At 46.8% G+C, this 22,397-nt stretch overlaps 18 non-coding genes across 18 annotated transcripts; all 18 read left to right on the top strand.

Moving 5' to 3' along the window:
• Nucleotides 1–7,280: 7,280 nt before the first annotated feature.
• Trnaw-cca (transfer RNA tryptophan (anticodon CCA)) lies at nucleotides 7,281–7,352 on the top strand. The gene has a single exon. It is a non-coding gene; the product is annotated as a tRNA-Trp (tRNA).
• Nucleotides 7,353–8,592: 1,240 nt separating this feature from the next.
• Nucleotides 8,593–8,664, top strand: Trnaw-cca (transfer RNA tryptophan (anticodon CCA)). Its single transcript has one exon. It is a non-coding gene; the product is annotated as a tRNA-Trp (tRNA).
• Nucleotides 8,665–8,809: 145 nt separating this feature from the next.
• Trnaw-cca (transfer RNA tryptophan (anticodon CCA)) lies at nucleotides 8,810–8,881 on the top strand. Its single transcript has one exon. It is a non-coding gene; the product is annotated as a tRNA-Trp (tRNA).
• Nucleotides 8,882–9,026: 145 nt separating this feature from the next.
• Trnaw-cca (transfer RNA tryptophan (anticodon CCA)) lies at nucleotides 9,027–9,098 on the top strand. The gene has a single exon. It is a non-coding gene; the product is annotated as a tRNA-Trp (tRNA).
• Nucleotides 9,099–9,243: 145 nt separating this feature from the next.
• Trnaw-cca (transfer RNA tryptophan (anticodon CCA)) lies at nucleotides 9,244–9,315 on the top strand. Its single transcript has one exon. It is a non-coding gene; the product is annotated as a tRNA-Trp (tRNA).
• Nucleotides 9,316–9,460: 145 nt separating this feature from the next.
• On the top strand, nucleotides 9,461–9,532 carry Trnaw-cca (transfer RNA tryptophan (anticodon CCA)). The gene has a single exon. It is a non-coding gene; the product is annotated as a tRNA-Trp (tRNA).
• A 145-nt stretch (nucleotides 9,533–9,677) lies between these two features.
• On the top strand, nucleotides 9,678–9,749 carry Trnaw-cca (transfer RNA tryptophan (anticodon CCA)). Its single transcript has one exon. It is a non-coding gene; the product is annotated as a tRNA-Trp (tRNA).
• A 145-nt stretch (nucleotides 9,750–9,894) lies between these two features.
• On the top strand, nucleotides 9,895–9,966 carry Trnaw-cca (transfer RNA tryptophan (anticodon CCA)). The gene has a single exon. It is a non-coding gene; the product is annotated as a tRNA-Trp (tRNA).
• A 145-nt stretch (nucleotides 9,967–10,111) lies between these two features.
• Trnaw-cca (transfer RNA tryptophan (anticodon CCA)) lies at nucleotides 10,112–10,183 on the top strand. Its single transcript has one exon. It is a non-coding gene; the product is annotated as a tRNA-Trp (tRNA).
• A 145-nt stretch (nucleotides 10,184–10,328) lies between these two features.
• On the top strand, nucleotides 10,329–10,400 carry Trnaw-cca (transfer RNA tryptophan (anticodon CCA)). Its single transcript has one exon. It is a non-coding gene; the product is annotated as a tRNA-Trp (tRNA).
• Nucleotides 10,401–10,545: 145 nt separating this feature from the next.
• Nucleotides 10,546–10,617, top strand: Trnaw-cca (transfer RNA tryptophan (anticodon CCA)). The gene has a single exon. It is a non-coding gene; the product is annotated as a tRNA-Trp (tRNA).
• Nucleotides 10,618–10,762: 145 nt separating this feature from the next.
• Nucleotides 10,763–10,834, top strand: Trnaw-cca (transfer RNA tryptophan (anticodon CCA)). The gene has a single exon. It is a non-coding gene; the product is annotated as a tRNA-Trp (tRNA).
• Nucleotides 10,835–10,979: 145 nt separating this feature from the next.
• Nucleotides 10,980–11,051, top strand: Trnaw-cca (transfer RNA tryptophan (anticodon CCA)). Its single transcript has one exon. It is a non-coding gene; the product is annotated as a tRNA-Trp (tRNA).
• A 145-nt stretch (nucleotides 11,052–11,196) lies between these two features.
• On the top strand, nucleotides 11,197–11,268 carry Trnaw-cca (transfer RNA tryptophan (anticodon CCA)). The gene has a single exon. It is a non-coding gene; the product is annotated as a tRNA-Trp (tRNA).
• A 145-nt stretch (nucleotides 11,269–11,413) lies between these two features.
• On the top strand, nucleotides 11,414–11,485 carry Trnaw-cca (transfer RNA tryptophan (anticodon CCA)). Its single transcript has one exon. It is a non-coding gene; the product is annotated as a tRNA-Trp (tRNA).
• A 6,026-nt stretch (nucleotides 11,486–17,511) lies between these two features.
• Trnaw-cca (transfer RNA tryptophan (anticodon CCA)) lies at nucleotides 17,512–17,583 on the top strand. Its single transcript has one exon. It is a non-coding gene; the product is annotated as a tRNA-Trp (tRNA).
• Nucleotides 17,584–17,738: 155 nt separating this feature from the next.
• Trnaw-cca (transfer RNA tryptophan (anticodon CCA)) lies at nucleotides 17,739–17,810 on the top strand. The gene has a single exon. It is a non-coding gene; the product is annotated as a tRNA-Trp (tRNA).
• Nucleotides 17,811–17,964: 154 nt separating this feature from the next.
• On the top strand, nucleotides 17,965–18,036 carry Trnaw-cca (transfer RNA tryptophan (anticodon CCA)). Its single transcript has one exon. It is a non-coding gene; the product is annotated as a tRNA-Trp (tRNA).
• Nucleotides 18,037–22,397: the final 4,361 nt, after the last annotated feature.

The raw sequence follows: 22,397 nt of genomic DNA, 5'->3' as shown, positions 1-22,397 counted from the left end.
GTCACCGATCGACAAGTTTGGCGAGTCGAAGACCGGTAATTAACTTTACTGTGAATGACTAGTGTCGATCCAGTTCGCTGCAGCGGCGCGATCGAGAAATACGAGAATTGGCACGAGCGTCAGCTTCTACGCAGCGCATGGTTGCTAGCGGCGTTTGGAAGACGGATGCGCGACTCTGCCTAAAGGTAGCATATGCAGTAACTCTAACCACCGCTAGAGTTACTGTATATGCTACCTTTAGGTAGCAGAGTTGCGCATAGGTCCGGCTAGCAATCAGAGCTATGCGGTGAAGTTGCACTCCGTTTGTGCAGGCGACATGCCTACCGTGTCGCCGATTAACATGCCTGGCGTATCGAAGACCGGCGATAAACATTGGCTCTCGATGAATAGTGTTAATTCAGTTCGCTGCAGCGGCGGCGTCGAGAAATACAAAAATTGGCCCGAGCGCCAGCTTCTCCGCAATGCGTGGTTGCTAGCGGCGTTTGGAAGACAGATGCGCGACTCTGCTACCTAAAGGTAGCATATGCAGTAACTCTAACCACCGCGTAAGCACAGCGCCACCTCTCGCTCGGCGCCTGTTTAAGCTAATGCGCGGGACGCGCGTGCCGTGTGGTGAAATCGACTTTACCGGGGGTGATAGCACCCCCACAGGTTATATAGTTCATTTACCTCAATAAGTCACGTAGGGACATCAGACAAAACTTAATTTTCACAATTATATTTTCAACTTAATAATCTTGCTCGTTTATGTGAGCTAAGTTTTGTGCTGAGGTGCAAAGATAAGCTGAATACACCACCGTCATTACCATCACCGGGAGACAAAAAAGGAAGAAGTAGCGGAGTCAGTGGCAGAATTGTAAGACCAGCGTAAAGCTCTGCTGGTGACGTAAGTGCAGTGCACCAACTTAAGACCCAGAAAAGTCAGCTTTTATTGGTTAACAGGGTTCGGACAGTGCTAGGCTACCTGGACTGAGGAGGCCACCTACCTTTGCGCCCAAGTAAAAGACACCGGATCAATTAATACAGCTTGTTTCTCCCCCTATCTATCTATCTATCTATCTATCTATCTATCTATCTATCTATCTATCTATCTATCTATCTATCTATCTATCTATCTATCTATCTATCTATCTATCTATCTATCTATCTATCTACAGTGAAACCTCGGTGATACGAACACAGCTCGTACGAATTTCGAGGTGATACGAATTTTTCGTTGGTCCCGGCCAAGGCCTATTGGCCTGCAGTGTAATGGAGTACGGTTGTTGCGAACCGATTTTCAGCCAGCGGCGTTTGATACGAACGTACGCTACCGTCCAGGTACAAAGATGCGCTGTCCGCGCTGTCGCGGAAGACGCGCCAAGCACGTGCCAGTGCGGGGACGCAAACGTGTGGGCATGCGCGCCGCACCGCCAAATAGTCAGAATCACGGTCTAAGAAAAACACTTTTTTTTACGGTCATGATAAACGTTAGACGGGTCACGGCCTCCGAGATTGTATGCGCGAATCTTTGAGGCTCCTATGGGCCTCCGTGTGCCTTCGCGTATATATTACAGGGGACATTAGCGTCAGGCTTTTTTTTCTAACGCGTCGACGCGGGCTGCTGTCGTTGTACTGTGTTTACACGTGCCTGCCTCGTGCATCACACTTATTATGAAAGGTGGACGAGGACCCAAAGAAGGCGAGGATGGTCTTGGAGAGGGAGTCAGGCCTCACAACGTCAACATCTGCGACAGTTGAGGTCGCACTTTGGCTGGCACGGCCGTAAATCCCCCCCCCCCCCCCCCAAAAAAAAACATCTCCAACACCTCTGCGATAACAAAATCATAACACAGAACCGTGGTTTTGTAATTTTGTGGCCTTGACGAATCGCGACAAAGCGCTTCTTTTGTTAATTTCGCTGCAGTATTCAGGTGTGATGCAAACAACCATATTAAAAATTGGAAGGGATTACCTCTGTCGCTGGTCACAACACACCTGGTTCATTAATGAAATACACGGGTACGGGCTGTATATTTACGAGTGCTAGTACGATTGCCGACATCTAAAAACTTAAGTGACAATTATTCAGTGTTCTTCGTGACGTTGGTGTGGCCCTGAAAAACAATAAATGCAAATGTACGGCAGCTTTCTTTTGTCACATGCTAATTTTTCATGCTTTCAGGTGATACGAATTTCGGATGATACGAATATTTTTGGTGGTCCCGTGAGATTCGTATCACCGAGGTTTCACCTGTATCTATCTACGACGACTTGTCACTTACCCAGTGCTTCATTGACATGCGAAAGCCGAGCAAAACTGCTGAGTTTATTCTAAAGACCACCTCAAGTGAACTCTGTGGCGCAACATCATCTTGTATGGGGATTGGGGAAACAGTCCCCCTGAAATCATCATCATCATCATCATCATCATCAGCCTGTCTACGCCCACTGCAGGGCAAAGGCCTCTCCCATGTTCCGCCAATCAACCCGGTCCTGTGCTTTCTGCTGCCACGTTATACCTGCAAACTTCTTAATCTCATCTACCCACCTAATTTTCTGTCTCCCCCTCACGCGTTTGCCATCTCTTGGAATCCAGTCAGTTACCCTTAATGACCACCGGTTATCCTGCCGACGTGCTACGTGCCCGGCCCATATCCATTTCTTCTTCTTGATTTCAACTATGATGTCCTTAACCTAAAAAGCTTAACCTGAAATAGAAGCTATCAAGTGGCATTCTACACTATGAAGTACCTCGATGTTCCGCTACAGCATTTCGGTGACACCAACGATTGGAAGGAGGAGTGTAAAGAAGTGAAGGAAACAACAAAGAAGTTTGGTGGTATGGACCCTTCAATGTTCGCAAGAGCTACACTGTGTAATATTAGGGGCGTAGCTCCTCTTAGTCTAACCTTGTCACGTCTCCGTTGTCCGGCGTATCTCCCGGCAGCCGGCAGTAAACGGCAGTATCTGTCCGGTGGTGGTGGTGGTGATGTGCGGCGTTACCACCCTTACTGCGCATGCGCATACCCTCTCCACACACCTCCTCTCCACTCCCCCTCACCATTCCCCCATGTCTTCTACCCCTCTCCACTTCCCCTCCCCCTTCCCCTCTACCATAACCAGTCTTAAAAACGGAGGGGGCGTGCACACATGAAGGCTCCCTAAAGACAATGCGCTGCGACAGTACGTGATATGTATCGCCCTCTCCTCTCCTACGGCCCCCCCCCCTATCTTGCCTCGCGGCGCAGCGGCGCCGACGCAGGCAGCGTCGCGAGGCAGCGTCGCGGCAGCGTCTTGATTGAAAAAAACCGACTGCTCGCGCTGCACAACCGTTCACTGACCACCCCGTATATATAGGCACTGGATTTTGACCTCCATGGTAGTGCGTGTGTGCGATTTCTCCTGTGCGTGATTAATATATGAAAATTCACAGCATACATGTAAAATTAAAGTAAGCTGCAAGTCGTCATAACTCTCATCGAACCTTTAGTATAAACGCGCCCGATCTCACGTCGGTGATGATGTACTGGGCAGAATTCACGGAAGATTCACGGTTTACCGATGAACCTCCGCAGCTTCGCCCGCTCATCATCATTCACTCCGTGGATATGCTGTGATTTTTTTTATTGTCGCTAAGATCTGGTTCGTGCTACAGGCTCTCTGCGCGTCCAGAGTGAGCATACAAAAACTACTTAGGGAATTCACCGTCTGTAACTGGGGATCTACGTTGGAATGCATGTACAAGCCGCACGATTTGGTTTACATATGTTAAACGAGGTGGCTTGGGTTTAACTAACTTGTTCTTGAAGCAAGTCGTTTCATGCTTTCACTTCTTGCATGATCAAAGAAATACTTTCTTATAAAGTGTAATTAAGGAACGCCTACGCGATCCAATTTATTGTTTACCCAATTTTAATGTCTCGTCGCGAGCAGCTAGAGCGACTAGTATTAAAGCTTTTCCATGTGAGGTTGTGTTGGCTCTCGAATTCTTGTGCACACGTTTTTCTTTAGAATATCTGAGCACTGTCAAACGCGAACAGTTGTACCGGGATGTAGTGGACGTCACTCTGCCAGTAGCAATTTATAGGTCAAAGTATTTTGTAGAAACTCGTGCAAGTGTTTCAAAAAGGGTAAAGTGGATGCCCATACGTTCGTCGGTTATCTTTTTTTTTTCTTTCAATTGCACAGTAAAACACTACCTGTCAAACCGTGGGTCAAAGCAAAATGATTGTGTGTCGCATGGTCAATCGATTGTTTACGATGTATGATGCCAGAGATAATAGAGCACATACTTTAGGACTGCTCTGATGCAGTGTTCTTGTGTGACATTTCACAACGTACTGTCACCCGCAAAAGCTGCGGGATCTACAGCGCGTGGCGGAGCGACGCCACCTACCGTCACCTACCGTCGCCTACGTCACCTACCGTGATGCGGTGGGTTTTGAGGTTATCGGCCTCGGCGATTAGCGACGGCGCGTTTAGACAACGTGCCGTTGCCGGATCTAATCACGGAGGCTGCGGCCGATAGCCTCAACACTCGCCGCACCACGGTAGGTGATGCAGCAATGTAGTTTTCCGTCGCTCGGCCACGCGCTGCACATCCCGCAAACTTTTGCGGCCAACAGTACATTAATAAAGGAGCTACCGGTGATACCGTACTGAATCCGCCTTCTCCCAACTTCAAATGATGATGGAGTGCCTCATGACATGTTCATGTTATTGTGTCTGCACAGTCTATAGAAAACCCGAATGGCAGTATCCCATGAGCATTTTAAGATCGAGTCATCAATAGAGAACTTCATTCAGAGTATTTTTTTTATTCACATACCCTCAAGGCCCTTGCCGGGCATTACATAGGGGGGGTTACAGTAAACGGGGTGGGGGTGAGGTTACATTTGAATAATACACTTGTTAACACCAGCATAAGCGAGGCAAACAATAATGAACACTATCGCACACAAAATAATTAACAAGGTTCGACATACAGGTCTTAAAAAAATAAATGATAAAAAACATTTTTTTCTTGCTTTTTTATACAATATTAATAGATTTTTTTAACATTTCTACAAACGCGTCGTGGTTTTTTATGGACACAACATCGTGTGGTAGATCATTCCAATGACGGATGGCACACAACAGGGGCGAGTTATATAAGATGTTAGTGCGCGCATATGGTGCTAAAACTTTGAAAGGGTGATCTAGGCGCGGAAAATAGCGATGGGCAGGCAATATGTAAGTGGTAGCAAATGACGAATGATTATGATAAAGCTTGTGAAAATGAGATAGCAGTGCTAGAAGTCTTCTTTTCTCAAGTAATGCGAGGTTCAGTGATGCTTTGATATTAGTGATGCTCGAATGACGTAAGTAGCTTCTCGTTATGAATCGGGCAGCTTTATTTTGGAGAGATTCAAGTTTGTTAATTAAGTATATCTTGTGTGGATTCCAAATGAATGAGGCATATTCTATTTTAGATCGAACCAGTGAGGTGTATGCTGTAAGTTTTGTCTTCCAGTTAGCTTGATGTAAGTGGCGTCTAATGAATCCAAGTGTTTTAGATGCTTTAGATGTTATTGCGTCAATGTGGGCATTCCATGTCAGGTCGGCGGAAAGGTGAACGCCTAAGTACTTTATTGATGAAACGTGTTCTATTGGCATTGCGTTAATTAGATAGGAATTCAGCGGGGGGTTGGTAGTATTCGTAAACTTTATAACTTTTGTTTTAGAAGTGTTAATTTTCATTTGCCATTGATCGCACCAAGTAGAAATGCTGTCGAGGTCTTCTTGTAAAGCAGTGTGGTCGTCTCGGTTAGTAATCTGTCTATAAATCACACAATCGTCGGCAAATAATCGAGCAGTAGATGTCAGGTTTTTAGCAATGTCGTTAATGTAGATGAGAAACAGTGTCGGTCGATGTACTGAGCCTTGTGGTACCCCGGATTTAACTTTAATCAATGTAGATGAAGAATCATTTACAGTCACGAATTGATAACGCTTACACAAAAAGTTATTTATCCAGCTGGTAACGTTTCGGTTTATGTTAAGGCAGTCTAGCTTCATTAATAAACGATTATGGGGGACTTTGTCAAATGCTTTTGCAAAGTCGATAAATACGGCATCAATTATTGTAGACGCATGAACGGCATGATGGAGGTCGGTAACTAATTCGAATAATTGTGTTTCGCATGAACGCTCGCGCTGAAAACCATGTTGGTTAGGAATAAAGTAATTATGCTCGGTTAAGTACTTCATTACTGCAGATGATATGATGTGTTCAAGTAATTTGCAAGGTATGCTGGTGAGTGAAATGGGCCTGTAATTTGATGGTATGGTTGAATCACCCGATTTGAATATTGGCGTCACGCGAGCGATTTTCCATGTGTCAGGCACACATCCAGTATCTATTGATTGTTGAAATAAAGCTGCAAAAACACGGGATATGACTGGCTTAGTGATTTTGAGTAACTTCGGGCATATACCATCAGGTCCAGGTGATGAGTTGTTTGCAAAGCGATCAATAGCCGATTCGATACCTTCTGCAGTGATCACGATGTCATTCATTGTGGCGTTAATGGAGTCAAATTTTAAATGATTCTGATGCGTCAGGAGCGCATAGAAAAAGTCGAATAAAATGACCAGGTTCCTGTAATGGATGAAGCTTTAGATATCAAGTGCTTTAAACGAGTGCGTCAGCCTTGGACTGGCGGAAGCTTTCAAACATCATTACAATGTGAAATGTTGTATTCTTTGAATGTGTTGTTCATAGGCAATAAAGAAGAAAAAAGACTCGGTGGCGCAACAGTAGCGCGTCTGACTCCAAATCAGAAGGTTGCGTGCTCTAATGACGTCCTGGTAATATGAATTTTTTCACGACGGGCTTGTGCGAACGCCTCTGACTTGTGGTGCAATCCCGCGCGCTGCACTGAATTCACTGCATATCTTCTCCCTTTCTTTCTCTCTTCCCTCCTCTCTGTTTCTCATCTTTCGATCCCCCTTCCCCGAACCCCCCGTGTAGGGTAGCCAACCTGAAGTGTTTCTGGTTAACCTCCCTGCCTTCTGCTTTTCTGTTTCCTTCCTTCCTTCAAATCTATCTATCTATCTATCTATCTATCTATCTATCTATCTATCTATCTATCTATCTATCTATCTATCTATCTATCTATCTATCTATCTATCTATCTATCTATCTATCTATCTATCTATCTATCTATCTATCTATGTCGCTTACCCGATGCTTTCTCGAGAGGCGAGGGCGGAGCGAGCAACACTACTGCGTTTCGTCTAAAGACCACTTCCAAGTGGACTCGGTGGCGCAACGGTAGCGCGTCTGACTCCAGATCAGAAGGTTGCGTGTTCGAATCCCGTCCGGGTCACATTTACTTTTCAATTCTGTCTATCTATTTATCAATCTACCCATCTATCTATCAAGGCGATTTGGCACTTACCAAGTGCTTTTTTTAGAAGCGAGGGCGGAGCGATCAATACTCATCAAAACGGATCCCGTGACGTCAGGGATCCGTTTTTGCGTACGGTATGCCAGCTCAGGTTAGGCAGTGCCTTACCAAATCTTCTTGTCACTACGGATAGCCGGCCCGTGACGTTGCGTGGCTATCTCAAGGAAGTGGTAGACAGTGTACGTTTTTTATCTGTTCGTTTTTCGTTGGATTATCTAGCAAGTGTTAGAAGAAAAGAATTGTACAAATTTAAGATGTATGTGATATGGTTTTGCCAGTACCATTGTACAGGGCCATATACAGTGGAAGACCGGGACAAAATGTACTGAAGCGGGTGAGAAACATGCAGGTACCTACAGGGAAAACATTTTTCTTTAAGTTACACACAGGAACACTATCAGTAAAGACTTTCACAGAGGAACGGGGCTTTTTTACACCATTGGGGTCACACTGCTTGATATGTAAGAAACCACAAACAATAGACCATGTTTTTTTTTTTTTTGCATTGTTGGGAAGGGGTACATTTTTGGGACATTTTGCAGAGGACAATGAAAAAGATTTTCCACTGGATCCACGCGGGATCAGGTATCTTGCAGTAACGAATGATGAGGGGGTCCCATTTGATGTAGTGATGTTGACCGGTCTCCGCTGTATATGGCGTGCGCGAATGGCCGGATACCACTTCGACCCGCACGCAAAGCCAGCAGTAATTTATTTCAGGCAAAGCATGTCTGCATTCATTGAGTGTAGCAAAATACAGGAGATCGAGCCAGAATGGTTGTCAAGGTTTGAACCTCTGGCAACCCTTAAGTATTTTTAAGAGGACAACGTCAGTCCAAATGGGACTGATGGCAATGCTTGTTCTTTTTTATTGTATTATGTGAGTGTGCAATGATTGCCCTGTACAATGTCAAAGCCAGGCAATAAATTTATAAAAAAAATGTACTCGGTGGCGCAAGGGTAGCGCGTCTGATTCCACATCACAAGGTTGCGTGTTTGAATCACGTCCGAGTCACATTTACTTTTAATTCTGCCTATCTGTTTATCAATCTACCCATCTATCTATCAAGGCGATTTGGCACTTACCAAGTGATTCCTTGAGAGGCGAGAGCGGAGCGAGCAATACTACTGCGTATCGTCTAAAGACCACTTCGAAGTGGACTCTGTGGCGCAACGGTAGCGCGTCTGACTCCAGATCAGAAGGTTGCGTGTTCGAATCACGTCCGGGTCACATTTACTTTCTAATTCTGCCTACGTGTTTATCAATCTATCCATCCATCAATCAAGGCGATTTGGCACTTGCCAAGTGCTTCCTTGAGAGGCGAGAGCGGAGCGAGCAATACTACTGCGTATCGTCTAAAGACCACTTCCAAATGGACTCGGTGGCGCAACGGTAGCGCGTCTGACTCCAGATCAGAAGGTTGCGTGTTCGAATGACGTCCGGGTCACATTTACTTTCTAATTCTGCCTACGTGTTTATCAATCTATCCATCCATCAATCAAGGCGATTTGGCACTTGCCAAGTGCTTCCTTGAGAGGCGAGAGCGGAGCGAGCAATACTACTGCGTATCGTCTAAAGACCACTTCCAAATGGACTCGGTGGCGCAACGGTAGCGCGTCTGACTCCAGATCAGAAGGTTGCGTGTTCGAATGACGTCCGGGTCACATTTACTTTTTAATTCTGCCTACCTGTTTATCAATCTATCCATCCATCAATCAAGGCGATTTGGCACTTGCCAAGTGCTTCCTTGAGAGGCGAGAGCGGAGCGAGCAATACTACTGCGTATCGTCTAAAGACCACTTCCAAATGGACTCGGTGGCGCAACGGTAGCGCGTCTGACTCCAGATCAGAAGGTTGCGTGTTCGAATGACGTCCGGGTCACATTTACTTTTTAATTCTGCCTACCTGTTTATCAATCTATCCATCCATCAATCAAGGCGATTTGGCACTTGCCAAGTGCTTCCTTGAGAGGCGAGAGCGGAGCGAGCAATACTACTGCGTATCGTCTAAAGACCACTTCGAAGTGGACTCTGTGGCGCAACGGTAGCGCGTCTGACTCCAGATCAGAAGGTTGCGTGTTCGAATCACGTCCGGGTCACATTTACTTTTTAATTCTGCCTACCTGTTTGTCAATCTATCCATCCATCAATCAAGGCGATTTGGCACTTGCCAAGTGCTTCCTTGAGAGGCGAGAGCGGAGCGAGCAATACTACTGCGTATCGTCTAAAGACCACTTCCAAATGGACTCGGTGGCGCAACGGTAGCGCGTCTGACTCCAGATCAGAAGGTTGCGTGTTCGAATGACGTCCGGGTCACATTTACTTTTTAATTCTGCCTACCTGTTTATCAATCTATCCATCCATCAATCAAGGCGATTTGGCACTTGCCAAGTGCTTCCTTGAGAGGCGAGAGCGGAGCGAGCAATACTACTGCGTATCGTCTAAAGACCACTTCGAAGTGGACTCTGTGGCGCAACGGTAGCGCGTCTGACTCCAGATCAGAAGGTTGCGTGTTCGAATCACGTCCGGGTCACATTTACTTTCTAATTCTGCCTACGTGTTTATCAATCTATCCATCCATCAATCAAGGCGATTTGGCACTTGCCAAGTGCTTCCTTGAGAGGCGAGAGCAGAGCGAGCAATACTACTGCGTATCGTCTAAAGACCACTTCCAAATGGACTCGGTGGCGCAACGGTAGCGCGTCTGACTCCAGATCAGAAGGTTGCGTGTTCGAATGACGTCCGGGTCACATTTACTTTTTAATTCTGCCTACCTGTTTGTGAATCTATCCATCCATCAATCAAGGGGATTTGGCACTTGCCAAGTGCTTCCTTGAGAGGCGAGAGCGGAGCGAGCAATACTACTGCGTATCGTCTAAAGACCACTTCCAAATGGACTCGGTGGCGCAACGGTAGCGCGTCTGACTCCAGATCAGAAGGTTGCGTGTTCGAATCACGTCCGAGTCACATTTACTTTTTATTTCTGCCTACTTGTTTATCAATCTATCCATCCATCAATCAAGGCGATTTGGCACTTGCCAAGTGCTTCCTTGAGAGGCGAGAGCGGAGCGAGAAATACTACTGCGTATCGTCTAAAGACCACTTCCAAATGGACTCGGTGGCGCAACGGTAGCGCGTCTGACTCCAGATCAGAAGGTTGCGTGTTCGAATCACGTCCGGGTCACATTTACTTTTTAATTCTGCCTACCTGTTTATCAATCTATCCATCCATCAATCAAGGCGATTTGGCACTTGCCAAGTGCTTCCTTGAGAAGCGAGAGCGGAGCGAGAAATACTACTGCGTATCGTCTAAAGACCACTTCCAAATGGACTCGGTGGCGCAACGGTAGCGCGTCTGACTCCAGATCAGAAGGTTGCGTGTTCGAATCACGTCCGAGTCACATTTACTTTTTATTTCTGCCTACTTGTTTATCAATCTATCCATCCATCAATCAAGGCGATTTGGCACTTGCCAAGTGCTTCCTTGAGAGGCGAGAGCGGAGCGAGCAATACTACTGCGTATCGTCTAAAGACCACTTCCAAATGGACTCGGTGGCGCAACGGTAGCGCGTCTGACTCCAGATCAGAAGGTTGCGTGTTCGAATCACGTCCGGGTCACATTTACTTTTTAATTCTGCCTACCTGTTTATCAATCTATCCATCCATCAATCAAGGCGATTTGGCACTTGCCAAGTGCTTCCTTGAGAAGCGAGAGCGGAGCGAGAAATACTACTGCGTATCGTCTAAAGACCACTTCCAAATGGACTCGGTGGCGCAACGGTAGCGCGTCTGACTCCAGATCAGAAGGTTGCGTGTTCGAATCACGTCCGGGTCACATTTACTTTTTAATTCTGCCTACCTGTTTGTCAATCTATCCATCCATCAATCAAGGCGATTTGGCACTTGCCAAGTGCTTCCTTGAGAGGCGAGAGCGGAGCGAACAATACTACTGCGTTTCGTCTAAAGACCACTTCGAAGTGGACTTGGTGGCGCAACGGTAGCGCGTCGGACTCCAGATCAGAAGGTTGCGTGTTCGAATCACGTCCGGGTCACATTTATTTTTTAATTCTATCTATCTTTCCATCTGTCTATCAATCTATCCATCTACCTATCTAAGGCGATTTGGCACTTGCCCAGTGCTTTTTTGAAAGGCGAGGGCGGAGCGAACAATACTAGAGCGTTTCTTCTAAAGGCCACTTCCATGTGGACTCGGTGGCGCAAAGGATTCCACTTCCGGCCACGACAGTGAACGGACGTGCCATCATGTGCTCCCGTGTAGGGGTGGTTTCAGCGGCTCGTGTGGGCCGCGGTATCAGGTGTACCGAAAAGCCAGGCGAAGATTTCCAGGTTGTTCTGCCTGATTTGCCTTCAGGTGATTCTGTTTTGCACACGGTTTTTTTGCATGGCAATTTAAAAGCCAGACCGTATCGAGTGGAGCATGTCCGAGACAGCCTTGCTCGTCTTTCGCTGCTGCCGGAAGTGGTCGCCCTTGGGGCATACCAAATGAATCACCTGTGGGCAGTGACGTTCAAGGATGATGAAGGCAAAAAGAAGATGCTGGCGGCGAAGTCATTCGACGTCAAGGACCATCGCTGTATGGTGATTGACCCCCGTGACCGTGGTGTGCGGCTAAAGCTATACTGGCTGCTTCATGGCGTGCCGGACGAAGACGTGCGAGTTGCCTTGACGCCTTTCGGAAAAGTCACCGAAATAAGCAGAGACAAGTGGAAGGTCCAGGGTTGCAGTGACAAAGGGTCAACTACCCGCTCGGTTACAATGAAACTGCATGTGGGCGTTACTGTGGACGACCTGCCACACCAACTGCGTGTTGCGGAAGACATGGCGCTCGTCGTCATTCCTGGCAGAGCACCGCTCTGCCTCCGATGCCGGGGCATCGGGCACATTCGACGGGACTGCCGCGTGCCGCGTTGTGGGGTTTGTCGTCGCTATGGCCACGATGACTCTCACTGCGTGCGGTCATACGCCAGCGTTACCGGGCCAAGCCGAACGGATGAAGTCTCTGAGCACCTGATGGACGCCGCGGACGCCGAAGAAGCGAGCAGGGAGGACGACAATGTGGAAATGCCTGTAAAGCCCCTTGAACCTTCTTCAGGAGCCGCACAGGAAGGGACCAGTGAAAGCGACAAGCCCCTTGTTGCGCCAGGAACGAAGGCAGAGAAAAAAGCAGGAGACGACGACGCGAAAGCCGCGAGCGATTCATCGTCAGCTGCGCGAGAGGTCGGCCCGGGTGCAACGGACGTCGAGATGACCGCGGCAGGAGCCATCGCTTCAAAGCGGGCTCGTGAGGCATCTGACAGCACAGGAAACGTGGGCACGTCAGGCACCGGAGAACCTCCAAAAAAAGACAGCGACTGGTCGGCGGCCTACCTTGAAACCAAGGCCAAACCTGCCGCCTGACCGTGGGGAGACCCCAACGCCGCCTCCGCCTTAGCGGAGGAGACGTTCCAGAGGGGCACAAGTACCCACTGCTGCGACGTGAGTAGGACACCCGGCCAAGCAACCATCACGAAATGGCGACTAACTTTAAACTTAATATGCGCGTTGCGACGTTGAATGCAAGGGGACTGTGTTCACGCAGGAGGCAATGCCAGATTAGTCGCATTCTTTTGGAAAACGACGTAGACCTTTTGGCTGTACAAGAAACTAAAATGGAAAGCGAAGAACAAACTGAGCAAATGGTTCAAGTTTTTCGCCCTAGGTACAATGTATGCGTTTGTCATGCTGTGGGGCGGTCAGGAGGTTGCGTCGTTTTCATTCGTGGTAGCATCGCGGTTGTTGAAAATGTGTCCACCTGCGATAGCGGAAGGCTGGTTGTGTGTGATTTTATTTTTTCTGGAATGCCTTGGCGTGCCGTGTGCATTTATGCACCGAACAGAGCGCACGAACGAGAAGAATTTTTTAAGGCGGTTGAGGGGTTTTTAAAAACAGAAAGAAGTGTTGTGTTCCTAGGAGACTTTAATTGTGTCTGTAGAGCTGAAGATAAAACGACGAATATCAGTGTGCGTGATAGAAGCGCAGAGTTGTTGAGCGCAATAGTGACCGAGAGAGAACTGGAAGATGTCGGTTACGTAATGACGCGAGAGGGCCAAGTACGGTACACGCATTTTCAAGGTCAGTCGCATGCAAGGTTAGACAGAATATATTTGTCGGCGAAGTTGGTACCTCTATGCTCATCCTATGAAACGCAGCACCTTAGTTTTAGTGATCATTGTATGGTCACGGTTAATATTGGCGAAAAACGAAAGGCTGCGACGTTTAATTGGTTTCTATGGAAATTTAATGAAAAGCTACTGCAAGATGAAGTATTTGTCACGAAAACCAAAGAATGTCTTACAAATGCTCTTCGTTTAGAAACCAACAACTTCATGTCTGTGTGGGAGCAGTTTAAGTGTGACGTAAAGATGGTTGCCATCGAAAGAGCCTGTGTATTACGTCACAAGGAAAGGCAACAAGAGAAGCAGTTACAAAGTGAGCTGGACTACATGTTAAGCGTAGAAAACGAAGCGCCGGGAAAGTTCAAAAAAGAAATAAAGGAGGTGAAAGCAAAGCTCGAATTTATCGACGAAGATAAGTACCGCGGAGCAATGATAAGAGCACGCACTGAACGATTGTGGATGGGCGAAACGCCCACTAAGCGAGTGCTCAGTGAAGAAAAGAAGCATGCAGCAAACAAAGAGATAACTGAAATACGGTATCGCAATCACACTATAAATCTTGCTTTTGTGGAGTTTTACACGGAACTTCTGAGCAATAAAATTAACGACCCCAAGCGCTTCAAACAGGACTTTCTGGCTCTTATGCCAAGATTGGAAGACTCTGAGAGGGAGTTAATAGAAGCAGAAATTACGGTGGCGGAAATTGAAGCAGCTATAGACGGTCTAAGTAACGGCAAATCACCGGGGCCGGACGGCCTGGGTGCTGCCATATACAAACATTTTAAGACAGAAATGGCAGTAGCATTACATCGAGTTATCACAGAATGCTATGAGAAGAAACGGGCACCTCACTCATTTAGGACTGCTCACGTAGTATTGATACCCAAAACTGAGGATCCTGCAAAGTTAAAGGACCCCTGACACCAAAATTGAAACCTCGAGATGTTTTTGTTGTTCGACTTTCTTGTGTACGGGGACACATCTGACTGATTATTAGTGACGAACGTTGCCTTTAAGGTGTCTTAATTTGGTTTTAAAAGTAAGCGTGAGTGCTCATTTGAGTTGGCTGCACCTCGCGACATCCTGGTATGACGTAGATAGAGGCCCCGTGTGACGTTCCACGAGTAAAGCAAGTATTGTGGACGTCACGGAAGGTTTGCGGGGTGCACGTGCACAATACGACGACTGGCACCCGGCGAGGCCGATTGTTGCGCACCCCTCTCGCTTTGTTATCGGGCTGCTCTCGAGGTAGTTTTCGTGAGGGGTCACGCGCTTAACAGGTTTAACCCAAACCGAGGCACCCACTTACTTTCAATCTCTGAGACTGTTTGGCGTAGCGCACACCCACAAGGACAAAAGAAGGACACACACACACACAGCGCTAACTTTCAACTAATGGTTTTATTTCTGATCACACGTGTCCTTTTTTATACAGCAACAGGCGATCGATAAAACCAAGAAAAAACATGTAATAGTACAGCATTGACCGCGTGCACGTCATCACTGATCACATCTGCACCCACCTTCTTCAAAGTGACAATTGTGACCATTTGTCCTTCTTTTGTCCTTGTGGGTGTGCGCTACGCCAAACAGTCTCATGGATCATAACCAACTAGCCCAACAAAGCGCCTTGAGCAATTTCAATCTCTACCGCGCGCGGGGCCCCGATTTGAAAACCGCGCTTTCAACGTCACCACAGCTTGAGTGCACGTCGTCTCTGACGCTCCCCCGCATGGGGCGCTAGTTTCTTGTGGTTTTTAGGCGGGCGTTTTGAAGTGACGCTAAAATGGTCACAATTAACTACGCTAGAATTAGTTATACGATACGCTAGAGCATTTACGATTTAACTTGGGCATTACCAGACACAAAGCCACAAATTACAGTAAAAAAGTCACCAACAAAAATTTTGCTGTCAGGGGCCCTTTAAGTTCAGTAGAGTCTTATCGGCCCATTAGTCTGACCAACACCGACTATAAAATGCCTGTAATATGTATAAAATGCATGTATATTGCGACTCTTGTCGCAATATACATGAAGTTGTTAGCTACACGGCTCCAAAGTGTTATCACGTCCCTAGTCGGCCCACATCAGACATGTGGTATTAAAGGCAGAACCATCTTCACGAACATACACATAGCCATAAGTATCCTGGAATGCTGTGACGCAATGCATGACCGCGTGGCCATGATTCAGCTAGATCTGCATAAAGCGTTTGACAAAGTTGTACACGAAGTTTTGTTTTTATTGCTGGAGCATGTGAATGTTGGATCTGTTATTACCGAAGGTGTTAAAATGGTGTACCATGAGTGTACGGCTAAGTTAGTAATCAATAAAGAATTAACTGCTTCTATTCCAGTGCGCTCGAGCGTGAAACAAGGATGTGCTCTGTCGCCTCTCCTTTTCGCGCTCTACTTGGAGCCATTTTGTTTACGTATGCTTGCAACCCCTAGTGTAAGAGGGTATTCCTTTTTGAGTAGTGAAACCAGAATATTAGCCTATGCTGACGATATTGCCGTGTTCAGCACTGACAAAGAAAGTGTGCAAGAAGTTGTAAGAATAGCTACAGATTTCTGCGCAACGACCGGTAGTGCAATCAGTTGGCCAAAGTGCCTTGGCTTTTGGCATGGCAATTGGCAGAGCACACCTGAGGTTTATTGTAATATGAATTGGAAAATCACGCCGGGAAAGTACCTCGGCGTTCCTTTAGACCATTACCGGAATGCTACTGAGTACTGGTCCGAGGAAAACAAACGCATCAAAAATTGTACCTACAAGTGGGGTGGTCGCAATTTCTCGATGTTTGCAAGAGCGTCTGTTTGCAATGTATTTTTGATTGCCGAAGTTCTTTATGTTCTGCAAGTGTTAACCATGACCCGAACTTCGGTTCAGAAAATGCACCGAGTATTCGCGACCTATATATGGGGATCGCAGTGGGAGCGCACGAGCCGGTGCAGTTTATTTCATAAGGTGAAAAATGATGGCCTAGGGCTATTGCATCTGTTCCTTAAACAGCTGGTGAGGAGATTCGTTTTTGTTCGGGATCAAACTGATATTTTTTTGAGAACTGTGATACAAGCGCGATTGCAGAATCCCCTACCCGATTTTGTTGTGTCGTCCTTTTCTTTTGAAGCTGGACCGCTGAGTCCTTATTTGCGTGAAGTTGTTTCGTCTACACGCCTGCTCAAGGAAAGATTTTCTTATGAATACTTGTCTGACGTCACCAAAAAGAAACTGTATCGTGATCTTCGGGATGTGTTTTTGCCAGTACCATTATATCGAGCTCCATACAGGCTGGGTCCTGAGCGCGATGTGTTAAAGCGTGTTAAAAGAATGCCGGTTAGACCCTCAGTCAAAACCTTCTTCTTTCAGGTGCATACCGGCACTCTCCCTGTGTTGCCATGGTTACAAAGTAAAGGGCTCTTTGTACCCTGGTCTGTGAACTGTTTAATATGCGGGAAACCAGAAACGATAGAGCATATTTTCCTCGATTGCCACGATGCTGTATTCTTGTGGGATGTGCTGCAACGGACACTAAAAAAAGAATTACCTATTAGCGCATTCGGAATTCGCTTTCTCCCATGTGCAGGTACAGGGGAAGTGCCGAGTGACATGCTAATGTTGCTTTGCATGCATAGCGTATGGAAGACACGAATGGATATCCGACATGCTCATATAGAGGCTCACTCAGCAAGGGACTATTTTGTTGAGAGTATGTTGTACACACGAGACTTGTTCAATGCACAGCCTGAACCTCCAGAGTGGCTACCTGTACTTGATCAATTGGCTTCTGTGAAGCCTTTTTAAAGCATACGCGCTGGCTAAGCTAAGCCAGTGTTTTTATAAAATGTATATATTCTGTATGTGATCATTTTGGTTGTGGTTGTAAAAAGCAATAAAAAAAAGACTCGGTGGCGCAACGGTAGCGCGTCTGACACCAGATCAGAAGGTTGCGTGTTGGAATCACGTCCGGGTCACATTTATTTTTTAATTCTATCTATCTTTCCATCAGTCTATCAATCTATCCATCTACCTATCTAAAGCGACTTGGCACTTGCTCAGTGCTTTTTTTGAGAGGCGAGGGCGGAGCGAGCAATACTAGAGCGTTTCTTCTAAAGGCCACTTCCATGTGGACTCGGTGGCGCAACGGTAGCGCGTCTGACTCCAGATCAGAAGGTTGCGTGTTCGAATCACGTCCGGGTCACATTTACTTTTTAATTCTATCTATTTTTCCATTTGTCTATCAATCTATCCATCTATCTATCTAAGGCGATTTTGCACTTGCCCAGTGCTTTTTTGCGAGGCGAGGGCGGAGCGAGCAATACTACTGCGTTTCTTCTAATAACCACGTCCAAGTGGACTCGGTGGCGCAACGGTAGCGCGTCTGACTCCAGATCAGAAGGTTGCGTGTTCGAATCACGTCCGGGTCACATTTACTTTTTTTATGCTTCACAAGTTCGTTAGTCCGAAGAATCCAACTAATCCGCTTGAAGTCGTCTCCCTGCTTTAATGCATTCAAACTGGGAGGGACACATGGACGAAAATGCGGTAGCTTGTGTGAAGCCTATGGGAGCTTGCGCACAGCTACCTATGGTGGCAATAGATGAATATGAAGGTTACTCTGTTAATTACCGATGAATAGCCTTTTCCCCTGATAGGTAATTAACGGCAAGACGCTAAAGCGTTTCTCGCATGTTTGCCGCTGGCTCCCCAGTGGTTATTTTTTTACTGTGCTTCTCTATTTTATTTTCCCTCAGCCCATATTCTCCCTCTCTCTCTCTCCTCAGCCCATGGATTCTGCATGAAACAGATTTCTAATCATTGTACCAGAAGTGAAACCAAGTTACATTCAAGCTGAGTTGTCTATAACAGAAGCTCCTTCGGCAAAAATAAGCTTTTATAGGCATGCATAGATTGCTGAAAGTTACGCACAGCTTCTATCTCGAAGTCAGATCCCTATCACATATCTTTGCTCAGCGCTGCTGAATTTAAAACGAAAGCTTCAGAAAGGAAAAGTATCGAATCAGTGCTAGCAACCCTTCCCATTCCTGGCTGGCTTTGGATATGAACTTTTTCGATGGCACTGTTTTCTTTCAATTAAGCTCTAAATACTGCAGCGTATGCCACATTTACTAGCGTAATTTTATCACCTCTAGGCTGGCGCCGCATAGTTACTTTTGCGCCACTGAGCACAAATTTATTTAAATAAGTCTTCCCGCTTCTAAAACAAAGAAAATAGTAAAAAGAAGAGAAAACAAATGTCTAATTCCAATATGAAACAGATAACAGCGCGTCCATTCTTCGATGAATGTTGTACATGTTACTGCGATTAGCACTTACTCTTTCGAAGGGTATGTAATTGGTGGCGTGTTTTCGCTCGCACGACAACTATCCCGGTGATAGGCCCACACCCAGTGACGGGCACTTAGTGACCCAAATTAGCGTGAAATCAGTTGATTATTGAGGGCCAAATAGTACACAAAGTACGAGTTGGTCCGAAGGATGGTTTCGGACACTGCTCTTTCTGCACCGCGGTTGTCCGTTTAAGCCACTAGAATGACACTAGACACTAGAATGGCAGGAGTCTTCAATGGTCGTGTCAGGACACCGACAACTTCTTGATTGTCGCTACACCATGGTTCCATATTAATCACTGTATGAGGAATATACGATGACACATATACTGCGGCTTTTCCCGGAGCTGAAGTCATTGTCGTTGCACGTCTATCTCTAATAGACGGGCAATGATACCCATTAAAATTATGTAGGGAGCAGAGCCTATTATGCTCTTGAATAAGCAGTGCCCATACATGTAGCTTGTTGTATTGAAGCCTGGTTTGAATTTCTCCTAACTTGGAGCTTAAGCCTCGACAATTCCACTGTAGAATTCCATCCTGTGTCAGCTGCTGCAGAGAGTTAGCCATGATGCAGGCAATCCTGTACGTTCCGGTCGATGGAACGTGGTTCCAAGCAACCTGACCCTGCAGCAAGCGTGCGGTTAGCGATGCAAAGTACGCCAGAAGAATTTGCAGAACAGGCTGCAAGAGCATTCTTCCCGAAGTATGACAGCGCATCATCTATAAACTGCTCCGAAATCGACGAGTCTGATCATAGTGCCACATCAGGTATATCCAGTCCTTTCAGCATGGCTGAACTAATAGCGGCGATTGAAACTTCGCACAAAGGAACAACACCTGGTCCCGACGGTATTCCTTACGAAGTTTTCAAGAACATGGAAGGTGAAGCTCTTGGCGCACTTATACAGGCTCTTAATAAAGTATGGGAGACTGGGGACGTCCCATCTGATTGGAAACACTCAGTTGTTGTCCCGATTCCAAAACCAGGAATGTCTCCAAATAACCTACAAGCTTTACGCCCAATTTCACTGACTGCGACCGTCTGCAAGCTCGCTGAAAAGATGCTGGCCACACGTCTTTCCTGGTGGCTTGAACGAGAGAATAAATACCATCCGGCTCAAATTGGATTCCGTTCTCATTTGGGAACTGAAGATGGACTTTCTATCTTGTCGGACGACATTTTACAGGTTTCACCACACAGCCACGCAGTACGCACGGTTGTAGCAAACGACATAACGAAAGCTTATGACAATATAGACCATGAAGTCATTATTTCCAACCTCATCGAGCTGGGACTTCCGCCGCGGGTCGTAAGATTTATTTACTCTTTTCTTCACAACCGCACATTTGCTATAAGAGTAGATGGAAAGCCAGAAGGTTGCTTCACGTCCAACAGAGGTGTCCCACAAGGTTCCGTTTTGGCTCCTCTTCTGTTCAACGTTGCGCTAATACCTCTAGCTTGGCAACTACACCGGATTCCAGACGTGAAGTTTCTAATATATGCTGATGATGTGACTTTGTGGTCTGTGCATAAAGACGTCTCAAGACAAGCTCAACAGCTTCAGCAAGCCCTTGATGTACTTGATAACTACACTCGGAACGCAGGGTTGGACATTTCCGCTCAGAAATCAAGCTATGTTGTGGTGGCTAACAAGGCAGGACGCAGAAAGATCACGCAGTGCCCCTTTACATTTACACTTGGTACAGTGACAATTCCTGAGGCTTCGGAAGTCCGCATACTGGGTCTTGACATTCACCGGTCCGTCAATGGTGCGCACTGGCTCCGCAAAGTCAAGCAGAGTTCCACAAAAGCGCTTCATCTGATTCGCCGAATTGCATCAAAAGCAGCTGGAGCTCGTACTGATGTAGCTCGACGGCTCGTACGCACAGTTCTACATCCAAGAATTGTATACCAGGCGCAATTTCAACGTTTAACTTTGGCACAGCTGGCACAGTTGGAGACCATTAACCGTGATGCCATTCGCACAATAACAGCGTTAGCCCGCATCACCCCAATACCAACTTTACAGGAGCACGCCCAGCTTAACACCATTGCAGAGCTAATTTCGCAAAGGGAAAAAGCGCGTGAAATAAAAAAGCAACTTGTTCCAGTTGTTGCTGCATTGCATGCTCACTTTCAACGCGGGTCTCGTATTGACAATCAGTCCGATACAATGCCTCCCTGGGAATTCACCACCATCACATCTAATAAAACAACCAAGTTACGGCGTAGCGATACATCAGGCATTATTGACGAACGCTCTATCATCGATGCACCATGCGCTAACATCTGCAAAGTCTATACAGATGCTGCCATCCTACAAGACGGCGGAAGGACATCATTCCTAAGCACCACGCATAATTTCATCAGTGGTCACCAGCATTACGCAAGCCAGTCCTCTTGTAATGGAACTTCAAGCCATTCATGACGCAGTGCGGGATGTCACCTCTAAGCTGTCTACAATTCAGCAACTTGACGTATTCACCGATTCTTTAGCGGCTATCCAGGAACTCAAGAAAGTTCACAAGGTGATGGAAATCTGCGAGGCGATACATAAGATGAACCGCAATACAGCCACTTGCATCAGGGTACACTGGATTCAAGGCCATGCTGCGAACCCTCACAATATTGCTGCTGACCAACAGGCACACTGCCCTCCTAATACAGACCTCCCATCTATTCCCCTTCCACCTCAACCCCTAAATACACTCCGTGCCCGTAAAAATGTTCTCCGGCAGGATACACGCGCTCTTATCCCACCGTGTGTCTGCTCTCTCCCCCTTCACCTTACTAGGGCGGAGGAAGTTGTGCTTAGGAGAGAGAGAGAGAGATAAACTTTATTTACAATAAAAAAATTCTTTTGGGGGGAACCCTAGTCGAGGGCCCCACTGGCCTTGGCCGCCCGTTCAACCTGGTCGATCAGCGCTTGCTGATCGGCCAGGTCTGAGCTGGACAGTCGCGCCTCCCACTGCTCCAACGTGTGTGTTGGTATCGTGCCTGTGTGTGTCAGGTGTGGGGGGTGTTTAGAGCAGCCCCAGGTAATGTGGTAGAGTGTAGGGCTTCCTCCGCACCAGGGGCAGGAACTTCGATAGCACGTAGGGAACATGGCGTGTAATCTCTTTAAGTGGGGATAAACCCCAGTTTGAATTTTTCTCCAATTTATTGCCTCCTCTCCTGTTAGGCGTTTGTCGGGAGGGGCGTATACTTGTGCTTAGGAGGCTTCGGGCAGGGGTGGCCCTTACACCGGCTGTTATTTCAACATGGAACTGGTCGCATTTACCTGTTGGTTCTACATGCCCGTACTGTTCTGTTCCGGTGATACAAGCAGATGCATACCACCTTATATGGACATGCCAAGGATTACAGTCGGAACGCTCCCGTCATCTCCTGCAAGCTGGTCTTCGCTACAGTGACACAAACAGTTATGACCGAT

The sequence above is a fragment of the Rhipicephalus sanguineus genome, unplaced genomic scaffold, assembly GCF_013339695.2.
Source record: "Rhipicephalus sanguineus isolate Rsan-2018 unplaced genomic scaffold, BIME_Rsan_1.4 Seq3376, whole genome shotgun sequence".
In the NCBI taxonomy this organism is placed as follows: domain Eukaryota; kingdom Metazoa; phylum Arthropoda; class Arachnida; order Ixodida; family Ixodidae; genus Rhipicephalus; species Rhipicephalus sanguineus.
Note: the sequence above shows the minus strand (reverse complement) of the source record. Positions and strands in the feature narration are given on the sequence as shown.